Below are 17,405 nucleotides of genomic sequence, written 5' to 3'. Positions count from 1 at the left end.
TTAAATCGACTCCATTATCCACAATGAGCATCATAATGGAACTCAACAGCCCCCCCCCCCCCCCCCCCCCCCCCTATGATGACTCCTATTCCCATCATATGAACCTTGCTTTCAAATCCTTCAATCATTTCGTTGTGAAGACAAAACATCCAACATTTCTTACACTCCATCTTGGACACTACCCATCTAATTACCTTGTCGCATTTATAGCTTATTAATCCATAAAACAGTCCTGAGACCGTTCACTGTCATGATCCCATCATTAACTTCCACTTTAGGCCTACCTTCGGCTATCACTATGATTAAAATAGTGATTAAAAAGATATTTTTGAACATATACATTATTATTCCTCTGCGTGCTGCTGATCGGAGTAGGATCAGCAATGTGTGTGAATGTTAAAAACACTAAGTCTTACTGCTTTGAAGCTTGGTGATTTAACTGTTTATTTGGGACGTAAATATCAAATACAATTCTCAGCTTGTATTACATTTCGGCACAACGCCGAGGAAGACTTCCTATCTCTTATCTTATATCTCTACCTTTTTACTTGTCGGTCGGGTCAACCTGCCCCGATCGCTTATCCGCTTCGCTCGAAGAGTGTCGTCATGCTTGTAAATAACAACTGTGCCCATGTATAGCATTTTGTCTTTATTACGCACCATCTTGATAATACCTTTATTACGAGAAAGTCCTCCATCAACGAATTTGCAACCTTTTATCCACCAGCATGTTAAATGAGTTCGGTAAAGTGAAAGCACCATCACCACCTGTAACATTTATAACTCGATCTAATCGTTTTCCTTTCATGAAAGCAGGGATGGAAGTCCTAGGAACGCTTTGCATAAAGCAGACGCGCTCCTCAACATCCGACGCCTGTTCCTCGAATTTATACCATGTCTTTACTACAATTGATTCAGAATCGCTTACGTACAGCGATAAACGGTATCTAATGACATTCGCCTGAGGCTGGTTCATTTTGACCTCCGTCATGATGCTATAAGTACAATTGACGCTTTTCAACAGCTACGAACACTCAAACATTTAAAAAACAAGACACGGAGTCAACAAGTCTCTCTGGCATCGACTCGGAATGCACGTGTAACATGGTGTGGTGTTTCTTGCCACACATTTGGCACCTCCGCTCACTCGGGCATGCGTTGGCCGGATGGTCTCTCGAAAAACAGTTCATGCTTGCGGCGGTGCATGATATAATTGATGCACTGCATCACGGACCGCGCGCGCAGCTCCGGGCACACCGTTGTCACATGGCCCGATTGGTCGCATGCGTTGCACCGCCGCGTCCAAAACCTATCAGCACGTCAACAGATAGTCCAATCCTGTTTTATTACCAGCACTCGATGGACAATGCATGGATAAAACCTATAACGAGATAAAGTTAATGATTAAAATAATGCTTATTTAACAATATCGAACAAAAACCCACCAGCACGTCAACAGATAGCCCGATGTCCCATCGCTCGAGGCACTTGACGAGGAACGCATACTTGTCCGCCATCTTGATGGTAAACCAGACGAGACCGACAAAATTCCAACTGATGTATAGATATCATAGATGACTTAAGTTTGCACTCCATATTGTAGCTTCGTAGTCTAACGGTCAAAGTCTCCTGAGACAGGTTGGGCCGTAAAGAGTATAAAATCGTCCCCGTTAACAATTGCGTCGCCTCTAATACCAAGGTCACGCATACAAGACTTAAGGATGTAATAATTGACCAACCTGTTTCCATAGCCTGTGTCAGCATCTCCAGACATCCTCGTACCCCGTACGGTGTAGTACTTATACCTGGAGTGTAAGCGCTCAATTTTCGCGCCAATCTGGTCGTATGTTCCTTTGCCGATGTGAACTTCTCTTTAGTAGTCTCTCAAGTGGCTTGACATAGCACCCAAGATCCACGTTGAATGTTCGTGATCGTGCGTGGATAAGTCTTGGTGCCCTGTACTTGTTGGTTTTGACTTTTTCGAGTTTGGTGAATGGTGTGATTCTTGAGTACGACTTTCCATTTTCACGCAAAACCCGAGCAGCCTGAACATACAGTCTTCGCTTGCTTGGGCCATCCGCCTGACAAACTTTCTGAGGATCCCGTCTCCATGAGATGCAGTCGTTGTATCTGCGCAATTCGTAGATGTCGTAGTCGTACTGGCTCCTGATGGTCGCCAGATGGAGCGATATGATACTGTTAATTATCAACAGCTCCATCTGCGGTGAGACCTTCTTGCGCAGGGCCAAGTACTGGCTTGTTATGCTGGCGCAGTACGTCGTGTACCCGGCATTTCCATCATTATTCCATTGCATCAGTGATACCCTTCGAGTCGACGTAATTAACTACCCCCAACTCAACTCTATCAAAGAACCCTTCATCTTTTATCCTTGCTATGGCACAGTTGCTTAATCTCGTCATTGCCAAGGTAGGAGCATGACTTGCTCACGAAGGGAGCTACCCACTTTCACAAAAAAAACATCACAAAAACTTGCTACATAACCTACACGAGATATCTGAAGTGTCACCTGAACTATCATTGGGCATTGAGCCGCATTGGGATGAACGATAAGATCCCTCGTAGGTACCGGATATTATTTATTGTTTAAAAAATACCTCCTCCACTGTCCCCTTTACACGCGCTTACAAACGGTGCAGTATTAGGAAAGAGCTTGTAAAGATACTTCGTACTGTGCGATTCTTACTAAGACGGGCTTGGATTTTGTTACCAGAACTTACTCGTTCTGTACATCTCCATCACTTCTTTACTTATCTTTATAATCTCATACATTCTGAGTATTCTGAAGATTGCGAATCTATTTCGCAATTTTAGCTCGCGTTCGGATAGCAGATTATAATTCTACTACAATGCCATTGGGTACATTAGCAGTCTCTGATTTGAAGCCTGTGATATGGTGGTATATGGTATAGACATGCCATCCATAAGACCGTCAAGGTTCACGCGTGGGTTATTGACATTTATGCGATGCTATGCTGTTGTATTTCTATAATCAATTTTTATAACAGCTTTCCATATCTCAGAAGTCTTTCCATAAACCCTACCAATCAATCCCTCGCTAGTTGCAGAAATAAACATAGACACCTTTTAGGCATTGACTCCACAAGATTCTGAATTGTGGATGATGGAATCCTTCTCCATTCATCATTCATTGCCTCAAATAACTGATCGGTGGTCAGATAGGAGACTCTCTCACGGACCATCCTCTTCCCAATAGACCAAAGATTCTCGATGGGATTCAGGTCCGGAGAGTGCGATGGCCAAGGGAGAACGCCAATATTGTTCTCCCCGACCCAAGCACGAGCAACACGACAAGTATGCTTGGGGTCGTTGTCGTGTTGGAAAAGCCATCGCCGGTTTGCCAGGTTTTCCTGGGCATGGGGAAGCATGACCGAGCGTAGGATTTCGACGTAGTCTGCCCCGGTCAGCATTCCGTCTATCCGTTGTAGCGGACGTACGCCTTCACCCGAGAAGCAGCCCCAAACCATCACTGACTGACTGTGGCGGGCTGTTGGTAGACAGTACCGTGGGTTCAGTCTCTGGTTTCGGGGCCGCTGCACGTGGTTCATGCCGTCCGAATCAAGAAGGTTGACATTGACTTCATCGCTAAACAGTACATTCCGCCACTGGTCTACACTCCAGTGACGGTACCGTCTAGCAAACGCAAGTCTGGCCTGCCGATGCTGGAGCGTAAGCTTCGGCTTCTTGGCTGGACGATAGGCCCGCAGACCGGCATCCAACAGCCGGTTGATCACCGTGCGTGGTGTGACCGGCAAGTTTAGGTCTGTTGTAATGCGCGTTGCTGGAGTAAACGGCGCAGACCTTGCCGCGTTTACTATGGCTCGGTCCGCGCGTGGCGTTGTCTTCCGAGGCCTTCCGCTGCTCCAGCGAGGCTCGGTAGATCCACGCTCAGCGTAACGCTTGAGCATGCGGCACACAACAGACGGCGACATGTCAAGCGAACGACAAATCTGCGCCTGTGATGCAACAGACGAGACTCGTCATTACATGACTGTGCACTGATATTAAAACACTATACTCACATTTGTTTGTCCCTGCTCCGACATCCGGACGACATGGCCAATCTCAACAGCTGAATAAACTTTGCGCGGCATTGCGAATAACAACACTTAAGCACTTGCACGGAAATTTGCGATAAAGAAACGTGGAGTAGCGTTTACCTACTGCGACAACGAAGCCGGTTGCGTCGCGCTTTTATAGTCGCGGCCGCAAAATCTTGCCTTCGTGCCGTCCCATGTATGTCCCATTTGAACCATGTGCATGATGATGATTCTCCTTTAGGAAACAAGGATGCTACTATGATTGTTTGCATGGCACATGGGAAGTTTTCGCCGAAATCTCTAGCAGCCAGGGTGACCGCACGAGGAATAGGCAAATCACTTGCTAGCATTCTAGCTGTGACAAGAGAAAACACTGCAGCAACACGTGAAAGTGTGATTACAGTATTTCCGCCTTTACCCACATTATTCATGAGGCCATATGTGTTTTTGAGCTTTTGTATTTTCTGAGCTCCAGAATCTGATGTCCGAGTTAACATCTTATCAATGTTGTTTCCTCGGCACAGAAATAGAAGGACCATTGAATGGATGACCTGAGACAGGCCTAGAGATAAATCTAAATCAGCCGGTACGCCGGCCTCATATTGTGGACGTAGATAAAATACCACTGGTAACATCTTCCCCAATTTTAAAGGTAGTAAATCTTCATTTCTTTCTATACTGGCGTCACTTCTAATTATCGGATCACACTCTGCACTGAGTGAGAATCGCGCAATCCTAGCCTGGAACATGTAATAGACTCTTTGAAATCGGTATATAGCCTGTGAACTCAAAAAAGTAAGTATAGCTTTGGTAACATCAGATGACGGATATTGAGAGGGTGTCCTTTCAAATCCTATGAGCAAATGATCGAGTGCTTGAACTTTTGATAAAAATGGTTGCATGTCTGGATAACCATTATTATTATAAGTAGTATGGAGTAATACCCCATTGCGGATGTTAAAAAGTTGATATCTAGCCTCTTGCATAGTCCCATCAGTTGGAGATGCGTCATAAGTTTGAGCACCACTAAGATAAGGTATGATGAGGCTCAATTGTACGTGTAATCCATTAAACATTATAGCCTCCAGTACTCTACCTGTATATACATTCCTAAAATAGAGTTGCAAAAAATGGCTTACGGAAACCGCGTTCCGGTTACCAGCCCGTAACCGTGCTAAGTAATTTGCATACATTATAGCAAGATAGTCAGCTTCCGATCTGACCCAATCTGGGCTAGTCTTGTCAGGTATATGTGCAGCCATCGCAGTTATGATAGCTTGATCTAGTTTATAAGTGACTATAAATCTAGCAAACATATTATTGATCTGTCTTCTTAATTCGATAGTCACACATGACGGAACAGTTAATAGCTGCCACAGTGAGACACTAATAATCCGGTAAACTGAGTCATCCAAATATAATTCCGGTAGCGTTCCTCCGATTCGATAAAGTTTTGGATTTATTACACATGAAAATGCATTTTGAATTGTACTAGTAATAGAGTCGACTGGTAAATAATCTTTAATTTCTAAACCAGGACGATCAGTGACTGTTGTCATTTTAACCATATTATTAACCTCTTTAGCCACATCCTCGAACGATTTTATGTGAACGGTCATATTAGTCAAGTTATCTCGAATCTTCGTTCTAGCATCTTTTGCTAGTTGAGGCCACGTGTATATTAACTCATAATTAATAGAATTTAGTAATAACCTAGGTACTCGAAATTTGGGCGTTGGATTAGTTAATATATCTTTCGATGAGTGATTGGAGACTGTAACAACTCCAGACAATCGACGTTGAACATCAGCTAACATGCATATTGGATGATAATATTGCACTTGAAATAGATTTTGAGCCATTTCTAACATCTCTATCTCGACTTTGAAAAAGGGAACAACTACAGTAGAATAATTAGTAGCAGCGTCAATTAAAAGCTGCGCCTGCTCAGGATTTGGGGATGTATTTCAGCCCAATCAGGGGTTTGACGGGCATCATCTTCCACGAATTGCATCCTAGCCGACATATTATAGTGTCTCTTTAAAATTGGATTTTTAATCTCATCAATTAACTTCAAAAGATTTCTCGACCCCATCTTTGATAAATCAACGTGAACAATACTGTTTTCCTTAACATCTTCCAAGAGTATGTTACTTAATAGCTGATTTCCATATTCACTTATCATCTCAATAGCGATTATAAACATATTTAAATCAAGAAAATGCAAGGAGGAAAAACTTGAGAAAACGGCATTTATTTTCTCAATTAATGGAGGTACAAACGTTGATATTACGACTGGCATACCGTACAATGTATCTGGATTAGTGTCCACCTGGATCACGAACATTTAATAGAGCCAAAGAAAACATTCTCTTTATTTCGTCAGCATCAATCTGCTTTATCTCAATAACAACGCGAGGTATAATCTTTTCTTTCGCTGTAGATAGCACTTCAAAAATATATTCATTTACTTCACTTACTACATAAAGTTGGATTGGCTCTAATGTCTATTGCACCTGTGAGAGGCGCAGTTTAGCCACCTCCTTCCCAGGTATCTGGCCTGAATTGTCAACGGTCTCAGCCATACTGAGTGATCTCTTTCGTTTTAAACTTTTCACCTCCGGTCACCAGCAAGCGTATGGTCTCAATCGGGCAGGTATCCCCTCCCAAAGTCACATAAGAGAATGCCTCCATTCTCTTCCTTGTATACTCGTTGAAATGTCCCTCAGTTTGCTCGCCTTCTATGTTCTTGTTGATCAGGATCAAGATATAGTATGCCATGCATACCATCTCGGGTCTGGATCGAACTACTGCAGTCGCTGCAGTTGCCATTTGAGGGAAATACTTCCCTCTAATCATAGTCCCATCTTCATTCTTCTTTTCTCCAACCAATTCCGCGTTGATATCCGGGTCAGCAGAATATTCAACCATGAGATGTCTTAGGCCTGGGAAGTGCATCAAGACACCGATTACATGACCTAGGTGAATGTATCTCTCATGAATGAGGTTTACAACCTGGTATCTTGTCAAGCGCTTAGATTCAGCATAGCAGGCCTCCTTATTGGGAATTCGAATTTATGCGACCCCGAGATTCTCTCAACTTTCTTTGTTGCTCCCAGAAGTGTGCATCTTATGTGATCAATAGTCAAACCCTTCTGCTCCCTCTTTAGCCCTATAGTAGACAGGATAGTTAATCTTCTTGTCTCCATAAGACAGCATGCAGAACTGCTAAGTCCATCCCGCCCCGCTCTCGCTAGCTTTTAATTGCCGCAGTTCCTCTCCTGAGAAATGCTTCTTCACTACTTCTCCTTCCGATGCCATTGTTCTTATAGTCCGTAAAGATAATCTTTTCACTTTGCCGAAAAATTGCCGAATATTTGTATAGATGTGACAGTTCAACCAATCAGTTAGTTTAGCCGGACTCTCAGACGTAATAGTCACTAAGAGTACGGATCCACCCCGGATATACTCAGCTGATCTAACTACACACTTAACAACGTCATTAGATTGAACTGCAACAACTTAAGCACCATTTCTACCAAAAGGTCAAAACCTTTTACATTGTTGGTTGCATATCCATTATATAAATAAATTATCTGTTTCTGCACTTCCTTGATCTGATTGTTGAAAATGGTAGAATGAGTTTCTAAATTGTTGGTCAATGTAAAATGAGTCTCTGAAGATTGAACAATGATAGAGTTTTTGTCATTCAATGATTGATCTACCAACAGTTCCAAAGTGAACCTGGAAATCTTTATAAATGAGTGAAGATCTTTAAATCCAGTAGCAGATTCCAACATATTGATAAATTTGGTAATAGATATAGGAATCAAGAGGGACTGAGATTCTTCCCATTTGTCCAAAAGAGGAGGGGTTCAATTCTTAATTCTTTCAAAACTCTACATTCTGTTGCGAATGTGTTGAGAAACTACCTCTCGAAAGAATCAAATTTGGGCGTAACTGCCAAACCCGTTGGGCCCCGCTTGGTCACTCGTTTTAGCATTCGAATCACAATAGACGGATTCATGACGATAGAATGGCCGATGTGTGTCTGAAAGGGTAAGGCAATATTCATTTCACTGAATGGTACTGAACTGCTTTGCAAACATCATACTCACGTTGGTTTACCCTGCCTAGACATACGGATGTATGCAAGATTCGAGATGGTGGACCGCACTAAGAACTTTCATCTTAAGGACTCCTTACCTTGTGGAGTCGCCGCAATATCATGGTTCAGTATTTTATCGGGAACCCTCTGTTCTCTATCGCCTTGCGACACTATTTGTTAGGCATTGACTCCACAAGGTTCTGAATAGTGGATGGTGGAATCCTTCTCTATTCAACTGATCGGTCGTCTGGTCTAAGGCTCTCTCACGGACCATCCTCTTTACAATCGACCAATGGTTTTCGATGGGATTCAAGTCCAGAGAGTGCGACGGCCAACCACTAGCATTCTGGACACATCAGGCCAGATGCATGTCGAGAGAACGTCCGATCTATTCTTAAAAGGGCAAGACAATATTCAATTCATTTCATGACACTGAACTGATATTCATACACATCACTTCTGAGTGGAAATATAAATTCGCTATCGATGTGTCCTCCATTAGATATTTATGGATGATGGTTGATAAAGTGTTAAATCATAACTGACATGCGTATTACTAACGCTTTCCGCCAAGTACCGATACATATTCGTACCATATGCGGCATTGCCGTCTTCCATTTTACAATATCCAAGAATACAATCACTTGAAATGCAGATTGTTTGGTATTATATTGGTATTAACCTTCATGTTCGAGAAGCGGTAGTAGTGATGATCCCGCAACACAGCGAACAGCGCAACAAAAGGCGAGGGGATGGTCTCATAGAGGTGGTGGTTACCAACATCTACTTTGCCGTAATGGCCACTGAGACCGACGACGAGCTCGGCGCTAAGCTCGGCGCCAATTTCGAGTCTCCATGGGACTCCGGCGAAGTCAGTGACATCACCTATGCCCGAGAGATACTCGGCAATGTCTGTAGGGACAGACAGCCCGGCGAGACGGAGTTGAAGGTACTCATTCAAGTCCTTCACATCGTCACCGTGAGCGGCGCTGATCATGGTCAAACGTCTCCACAGTAACAAGACGCAATAGTAGTAGTACTGCGACCCCGATATCGACTTGCGTCCTTTCGAGTAGCAGCCTCGTACGACGAGTGCACCAGCTGCACGAATCCAGAATAGTCGTTTTGGAATTTACCCAGCCGTCTGCGCAGTGTGCCAGCAGAGGCTCCGTCGATTAATATCGACGACTTTAGTAACGGATCGTTTCTTTCTGAACTTGACTCCAACGAGATTACCGTTGGCTTGAATGCCTTAGCCCACAGCGTCTGCATCCTCCCTATCGATTATCTTCCCGGCGGATCTGGCCAAACCAGATGGTCTACAGTTGCTCTGATATTGTTTAACAGTAGACGGTTTTTCCGGTTCGGATTCCGCAACAGCCCTGGGTGCGCTCCGAGTAGCTCGTAGATGCCCGTGAGCATCTCGAGTCTCCACGGGACTCCGGCGAAGTCAGTGACATCGCCTATACCCGAGAGATACTCGAAAATGTCTGTAGGGACAGACAGCCCGGCGAGACGGAGTTGAAGGTACTCATTCAAGTCCTTCACATCGTCACCGTGAGCGGCGCTGATCATGGTCAAACGTCTCCACAGTAACAAGACGCAATAGTAGTAGTACTGCGACCCCGATATCGACTTGCGTCCTTTCGAGTAGCAGCCTCGTACGACGAGTGCACCAGCTGTACGAACCCAGAATAGTCGTTTTGGAATTTACCCAGCCGTCTGCGCAGTGTGCCAGCAGAGGCTCCGTCGATTAATATCGACGACTTTAGTAACGGATCGTTTCTTTCTGAACTTGACTCCAACGAGATTACCGTTGGCTTGAATGCCTTAGCCCACAGCGTCTGCATCCTCCCTATCGATTATCTTCCCGGCGGATCTGGCCAAACCAGATGGTCTACAGTTGCTCTGATATTGTTTAACAGTAGACGGTTTTTCCGGTTCGGATTCCGCAACAGCCCTGGGTGCGCTCCGAGCAGCTCGTAGATGCCCGTGAGCATCTCGAGTCTCCACGGGACTCCGGCGAAGTCAGTGACATCGCCTATACCCGAGAGATACTCGAAAATGTCTGTAGGGACAGACAGCCTGGCGATACGGAGTTGAAGGTACTCATTCAAGTTCTTCACATCGTCACCGTGAGCGGCGCTGACCATGGTCAAACGTCTCCACAGTAACAAGACGCAATAGTAGTAGTACTGCGACCCCGATATCGACTTGCGTCCTTTCGAGTAGCAGCCTCGTACGACGAGTGCACCAGCTGCACGAACCCAGAATAGTCATTCCGGAATTTACCCAGCCGTCTGCACAGTGTGCCAGCAGATGCTCCGTCGATTTATATCGACGACTTTAGTAACGGATCGTTTCTTTCTGAACTTGACTCCAACGAGATTACCGTTGGCTTGAATGCCTTAGCCCACAGCGTCTGCATCCTCCCTATCGATTATCTTCCCGGCGGATCTGGCCAAACCAGATGGTCTACAGTTGCTCTGATATTGTTTAACAGTAGACGGTTTTTCCGGTTCGGATTCCGCAACAGCCCTGGGTGCGCTCCGAGCAGCTCGTAGATGCCCGTGAGCATCTCGAGTCTCCACGGGACTCCGGCGAAGTCAGTGACATCGCCTATACCCGAGAGATACTCGAAAATGTCTGTAGGGACAGACAGCCTGGCGATACGGAGTTGAAGGTACTCATTCAAGTTCTTCACATCGTCACCGTGAGCGGCGCTGACCATGGTCAAACGTCTCCACAGTAACAAGACGCAATAGTAGTAGTACTGCGACCCCGATATCGACTTGCGTCCTTTCGAGTAGCAGCCTCGTACGACGAGTGCACCAGCTGCACGAACCCAGAATAGTCATTCCGGAATTTACCCAGCCGTCTGCACAGTGTGCCAGCAGAGGCTCCGTCGATTAATATCGACGACTTTAGTAACGGATCGTTTCTTTCTGAACTTGACTCCAACGAGATTACCGTTGGCTTGAATGCCTTAGCCCACAGCGTCTGCATCCTCCCTATCGATTATCTTCCCGGCGGATCTGGCCAAACCAGATGGTCTACAGTTGCTCTGATATTGTTTAACAGTAGACGGTTTTTCCGGTTCGGATTCCGCAACAGCCCTGGGTGCGCTCCGAGCAGCTCGTAGATGCCCGTGAGCATCTCGAGTCTCCACGGGACTCCGGCGAAGTCAGTGACATCGCCTATACCCGAGAGATACTCGAAAATGTCTGTAGGGACAGACAGCCCGGCGAGACGGAGTTGAAGGTACTCATTCAAGTCCTTCACATCGTCACCGTGAGCGGCGCTGATCATGGTCAAACGTCTCCACAGTAACAAGACGCAATAGTAGTAGTACTGCGACCCCGATATCGACTTGCGTCCTTTCGAGTAGCAGCCTCGTACGACGAGTGCACCAGCTGCACGAACCCAGAATAGTCGTTTTGGAATTTACCCAGCCGTCTGCGCAGTGTGCCAGCAGAGGCTCCGTCGATTAATATCGACGACTTTAGTAACGGATCGTTTCTTTCTGAACTTGACTCCAACGAGATTACCGTTGGCTTGAATGCCTTAGCCCACAGCGTCTGCATCCTCCCTATCGATTATCTTCCCGGCGGATCTGGCCAAACCAGATGGTCTACAGTTGCTCTGATATTGTTTAACAGTAGACGGTTTTTCCGGTTCGGATTCCGCAACAGCCCTGGGTGCGCTCCGAGCAGCTCGTAGATGCCCGTGAGCATCTCGAGTCTCCACGGGACTCCGGCGAAGTCAGTGACATCGCCTATACCCGAGAGATACTCGAAAATGTCTGTAGGGACAGACAGCCTGGCGATACGGAGTTGAAGGTACTCATTCAAGTTCTTCACATCGTCACCGTGAGCGGCGCTGACCATGGTCAAACGTCTCCACAGTAACAAGACGCAATAGTAGTAGTACTGCGACCCCGATATCGACTTGCGTCCTTTCGAGTAGCAGCCTCGTACGACGAGTGCACCAGCTGCACGAACCCAGAATAGTCATTCCGGAATTTACCCAGCCGTCTGCACAGTGTGCCAGCAGATGCTCCGTCGATTTATATCGACGACTTTAGTAACGGGTCATTCTTTTCTGAACTTGACTCCGACGAGATTGCCGTTGGTTGTGACAAGTTGTGATGATCGAAGAGATGTCAGCTACGTCATCAATACTTTGATCTTGAAGACATCCATGACAGCTTCATGCAAGTGGAGAATTAGGAGGAGAGCTCTTCTGTTCGATATCCTGGATAGCTTTATTACGCTTTTATATCAGATACTTCATTTCCCTCTCTTGCAAATTCTTCAGCAGACGACATTTTATCGGTTTGAACGGTCCGCGCCGAGACTACGCCGACAACGGAGAAATTGCACCCGGGTTTCATCCATCGAAGCTAGATTCATTTTGATTAGCTCTTCAGCTAGTCCTGCTTCTTGTTTCGCATAAATAGTATTGGCGATGACTTGTATATTCAGGCCTTGATAATCAAATTCACTAACTTGGTTAGTAAACAATTCTGTCATATCCTTTTGATTAAAAAGTATTTGGATAGCGTTTATCCCCCTGTTCAACTCTGTCATGCTTTTTGCCATGATACTTGTCAGCATTACCCGGTACCGGTATTACCGGTAGTCTCTCTCTCTCTCTCGCGACCCAGTGGTCTTTATTGAGAAAGCCTAATACTTCGTATTCCACGATTCGACTTTCCAACTACATGTACCAGATCGTGCGAGAGTCGTTCGCTCTACCCAACACTGCGTGCTTCTCTTTTTTGCCCATGGTGTTATAAACGCAAAGCTCACAGTCCCCTGACAGATGGGGAATAGTCCTGCGGGGACGGCTAGGTTAGAGAGACGAAGGTCCATGTACTCAAACATGAGCTTCACGTCGTCTCCATTGGATGAGCATACGCACAAGAGTCGTCTCCAAAAAAGTACGGTGCAGTAGTATACAAATTGTGACTCTCACACGTTCTTCGGGAGAACGAGTTTTCGGGATCGCCTTGTAGCGCTTCGAGTCTGGTATTTCATTACCGTCAGCGTCCACATTCTTTTAGTTTGGCGCACTTCAGCCACTTCCATTTGTGTTTAAAATGTTGGTGGATTCCTGGTTGAAATTCCTTTGCAAAAATTATTATATCTTCTTTCAGATATGGAATATTTTTATACTCTATTTCAAGACGTTTAGTCTTTTCCCGATAGGTGTTAAGGAATCTATTGATGATGGCCGTAACGATGAGGAAGACTTCGTCAGGAAAGTCGTCAAATGTAGTTTTCACGACGAAAGCTGTTCACGAATTATTTTATTGTCTACGTCCAAGTTGATCGAGCTGTCGAGACGAATCTGGCGGTACATGTCAATGTATTTTTTCCCTTCAAGGACCATTACCTTGATAACCTTAGGCCTGTCCCAGATCTATTTGGAGATCAAGAGTGGGTCGTTCTTTTTAGCACTACTCTCAGTCGACAGCGACGAGCTGTTGCGGAATCTCGACCATAGTACCCATGGATTCATCAATACAATTATACCTGACAATTCACCTGAATTGTCAGGTATAATTGTATTGATTTGTAACTGTCCAACCATTGTTGAGATTCGAATCTTTGCTTCATCATGGGCAGGGAATCTTTGCAAGAACATGTCCAAGGCTGCTGCCAGGCGCAAATGATTGGGATTCGACTTCAGAATGCTGTAGGTCCCCGCAAACACTGACGATTTCAACGGTGCAGGAATATTGTCCGTTTCGATAGCTGCCGATCTCGAGTCGCCATGGGACCCCGGCGAAGTCAGTTACGTCGCCGATCCCCGACAAATACTCGAATATGTCTGTCGGAACAGACAAGTCCGATATCCGAAGCTGAAGGAAGCGATCGAGCTCCCTGTTGTCGTCACCATGAGCCGAGGAGACAGTTAGAAGTCTCCGCCATAGTAGAACGACGCAGTAGTAAAAATACTGCGATTTGGATACGGATTTTCGGAAGGCGCTATCCTTCCGAGTCGCTGCCTCGTACGATGATTGCACGAGTTGACTGAAACCGGAATAATCGTTCTGGAATTTACCTAAACGTCGACAGAGTGTACCGGCCGACGCCCCCTCAATTAGGATTGATGACTTGAGGAGTGGATCATTTCGTTCCGAGCTAGACTCGGTAGACAAAGCAGAAGGCTTAAAAGCCTTAGCGATTGCTTCGGTGTCCTCCCTGTCTATTGGCTTTCCCGCAGATTTCGCCATTCCTGTAGGCCTACGATTGCTGTTAGAATGTTGCTTCGAGGTCACAGGCTTCTCCGGCTCTGAATCCGCAACGGGGTTTGCCGCGCGATTGGGTCTTGGGCGCGATTGCTTGCCCTTTCCCTGCGCGTAGTTGTTCGTACTCTTCGATTCCATGTCTTTTATAAGCGCTGTTTGACTGTCCTAGTCGAATAACCAATAATGATATAATCAAAATGGTTTAAATGGTTCAGGGTGTCAATGGCCTTCTGCTTGTGTACATAGCACCATGCTACAGCCATAATGCATTGGTTTAAAAAAAAAATAATATACTTTTCCATTTTCTCAATTCACGTCGCAACCAAAAAAGTTGGCTTACACACAATATATATTTAGCAATATCTAAGATATTTTGCTTGCGTTTTTTCTAACACAAAATTTCTGAAAAAAGGAAGTGCGCTATACACTTGAAAATACGGTTTTAAAAAAGATACAAGCCTTCAAGCTAAAACAAGTCGAACAACACTGTTAATAGTATTATACATGATCAATTTGAATACGATAATGAAAAAATTGTAAATCAACGTTATTTGTATCATTTGCGCAACAATGCACGGCAATAAAAAACATGTTCTTACCAACAACGATGTAATATAAATTTTTGATTTGTGTTTCCAAAAGTATACATGAGATCCGAAAAACGACCCAAGAAATTCTACGTAGTATTCGGTAGTATACCCGAAAGAAAAAATAAATAAATCTCTTTCAAATATAGATACCAAGCTTATCAGTCACGGAGTGATCGGACTTTAGTGATCGGAAAATTCCAAACCCAAAAATCACACACCTCTGACGGTGAAAAAGGCGGTCAACATTCTAACTATAGGGTGAAAAACAATACATGGTGGGAGTAATTTCGCCTCGTTCTTCCGTCCCTGTGCTGTGTGCCCCTTTCTTCGACTACTCTTCCCGTGTCCAAGATAGGCTCCGAATTCTGATAGTAAACATCTAAACGCAGTCGGAAACGGTTCCGCGCAGACAGCCGCCAGCAGGATGATTGGCAGCCGACTCGTTCCTTACATGCTCTCCTCGCCAGTCATTCGATCTTATCGGTGGACACACTGCCAGCTGCCACCACCACCATTATTTGGTGGCCGGCCCGCCCCTTCCCAGCGTACGGTGGAAAATGTGTGCTTCCAATATAAATTATTTTGCTTCCGACCCCACCGGCCACAGTCTTATCGTGGTAAGTTTTGGTAGCGCATGTGTGTGGATTTCAATTTTCAGTTCAGTGGTCTCCTTGTTTTTAACCCATCTCTCTGCGCGCAGATTCTCGATTGGTTTGTGGTGGAATTTATAAGCACGAGAGGATAACCGAAAGCAATGATGAATATCCTCCGTTTGGCAATGTTAGTGTTCGGTGCCTTGCTAGTGTTCCTAATGCTCGCCGGAGAAGCGTGCGGCAATCCGTTAGCGCAGGGTAAGTAATGACTGCAGTGACCGCTACATCCGGTACAGTGAATCGGTTCTCTCGATTAGAATTCAATTATTTTCTTCCGTCCGTTTCATCTCGAAGGTGTTTCGGCCGATGGTGTCCCGGTGCAGTCGTATGAAGAGCCCGCACTATCCTTCCAGTCCCGCGTAGGAATGGTTCAGACGCTAACCTGCACCAATCCGAACTGCTTGGCCCAGTGCCGCGGACGTGGCTATCGGCGGGGATCCTGCCAGATTGGTCGCTGCTTCTGTTCTTTCGTGTAGGATGTGATAAGGTGGTGTTTCTTCGCCTGGAACAGAACAACTAAAAACACGCACACACACATACACACACAAAAACACATCGAAAGTAAAGTAATAAGCACCCGGTTGTTCTGATGGGAGCATCTTTTACGATTAGATAAGAAAACACCAACCGAAGGCTGGTTGCGCCGTAGCCTGCGTTTGATGAAATGAAGGAATACAAACAACCAACACGACAAGCCGGAGTTGGGTGGACAAAACAAACTGCGTGATTACACGATTGCCCCTTTGTTGTGTCGGTGCATTTCCACCGTTGGATGCGCAAAGCTGAAGAAAATCCCAATGCCGTAGATGTGCCATAAATAGAGTGAACAATAATATAAAGCTGCAAAAACATAAAATAAAAACCAAATTAAACATATTTTTATCTATTTTATTTGTTGTTAGTTCATAACTTGTTTCTTTCCTGAAATAAACCCACAAACGTATCTGAAAGTGCATCATTAGTCGTCAAAATGTGAAGAGTAAATTTTGAGCTTCTGATGTGTCATACTGCCTTTTTTTCGGCTTGCTCTGTGTCCACCCAATGTGTCACGCAGAAGGGTCAACTTCTCGACCTATCAGAAGCTATACATTAAATTACTTGTTCTATCAGATTCTAAGACAAGCATTGTTTAAATTAGCGCAAATTTCAATAAATGAAAACATCGAAGCGAGTTCCAAAGCTATATTTATTCTGTTTCAGTTTTAAGCACTTAAATTACTTGTTCTATCAGATTCTAAGACAAGCATTGTTTAAATTAGCGCAAATTTCAATGAATGAAAACATCGAAGCGAGTTCCAAAGCAATATTTATTCTGTTTCAGTTTTAAGCACATTAACACGTTAACCGCCATGTCAGTCACTGGGGACTGACGGTGAAGTTTTCGTTCACGCCAAGCCTAGGGACTGACGAATTCATGAGTCGCGTTGGTCGATCAGTGTTGGTCCGCCAGTGTTGGTCCGCCAGTGTCAGTCCGCCAGTGTGTTTCATTTTTATGCACTCTCTTCATTTCTTTCTTTCCACTTCGTTTCGTTTTACAGGTGCTTATCGTACCACTTGACTAACATCGAACGAAATTGCAGACCGACTGGCGTAAACGGAAAGTGTCACAAAATAGGCTGGGCGGTTAACGTGTTAAACAAAATACAGATCAAAATACATATCAACCTTCGAGTCGTTGCAAGGTAAAAGGCTCGTGTATAAATGAACGTCCTCCTCAT

Source organism: Anopheles coustani, chromosome 2 (genome assembly GCF_943734705.1).
Source record: "Anopheles coustani chromosome 2, idAnoCousDA_361_x.2, whole genome shotgun sequence".
In the NCBI taxonomy this organism is placed as follows: domain Eukaryota; kingdom Metazoa; phylum Arthropoda; class Insecta; order Diptera; family Culicidae; genus Anopheles; species Anopheles coustani.
The sequence above is the reverse complement of the archived record's forward strand: the minus strand, read 5'-3'. Positions refer to the sequence as shown.